The sequence below is a fragment of the Chrysochloris asiatica genome, unplaced genomic scaffold, assembly GCF_000296735.1.
Source record: "Chrysochloris asiatica unplaced genomic scaffold, ChrAsi1.0 scaffold00732, whole genome shotgun sequence".
Taxonomy (NCBI): Eukaryota; Metazoa; Chordata; class Mammalia; order Afrosoricida; family Chrysochloridae; genus Chrysochloris; species Chrysochloris asiatica.
The window spans coordinates 77,032-78,283 of NW_006409250.1; positions in this window are offsets into that span (position 1 = coordinate 77,032).

Here is a 1,252-nt window from a genome sequence, read left to right on the forward strand (position 1 = left end):
TCTCTAGGGATAGGTCCATCCTGACAATATATCTGAAGTGTGACAGACCAGTACTTACCATCCTGACTTCTAAGGGGCATTCTGACTGTACCTCTTCCAATAAAGATATATTTGTACCTCTGGCACTTCATGATACTTTTAATATTCTTCTCCAACACCACAACTCAAATGCATCAACTCTTCTACAGTCTTCCTTATTCACTGTCCAACCTTCACGTGTATATGAGACTATTGAAAATATCATGGCTTGGGCCAGGCACACCTTCGTCCTCAAACTAATATCTTTGCTCTTGAACACTTGGAAGAAGTCTTGTGAAACAGATTTGCCTAATGCATTGGAGTTCTTTTTTTTTAATTTTTTATTGTGTATTGTGTGATAGTCTACATGGGGGAACATTAGTTTTACATTCATTCCATCATACATCATCTCATTGCCATAGTTACCATCCTGTCCATGCATCATCACCCAACCAAAGGGTATACCCTGCAATCCCACCCACCAACCCCTCATGGTCCTCAGCACACGGCGCCTCTCCCACTCTGGATCCCTAGTCCCCAGCCACTCCATCTCTTCACATCATCCTCTCTCTTCACGTCATCCTCTATGTCTCAGTCCTCACTGCTCCTCTGGGTGGGGTCCCCCTCTCTGCTCTTCTCCATTGATGGTCCCAGGGCCCTCTGAAAGGTTAATCACGCCCCTCCTTGCTATAAAATGTCCACCTTTACATTTCCAGTCTTCACAGTCAGTCCTGGTAACAATTATTCACCCTTGCATCCCAAGGGATCCATCTGCATTTATTTTCATTTGCTCTTCCTAGACAGGTTGGACACTACTCACTGGACACTCTACCACCCTCCCCACCCTGTGAATCTAGGTTCCCTCTTGAAAGCTTGTAAGCCAGTCACTTCTTATCTTTGTATCCTTTCTCCCAATTTTGGTTAGTCAATGTTCAAGATGTCCATCTCTATCTACTCTTTGTGTGGAGGGGGTGGGAATAATACTTGGAGCAGGGGTTTGTTTCCTCTTTTGAGCTACTGAATTTATAGGTGGATGTCCAGTTTATCAAACTGTATCAGATGACGCTTTTTTCCTCTTCTTTCTTCTTCAGGTTGAGCTCTGTTCATCCCATCATTGGAGCCATGGCAAGTGGGTATCATCTGCAGGAGTGGGTGTTCCTGCATCTGTCTGCTCTCTTCTTATCAGTTGGTCACTTCGGTCTCCACTCTAGTCCTCTGTGGATGTGTCACTGAC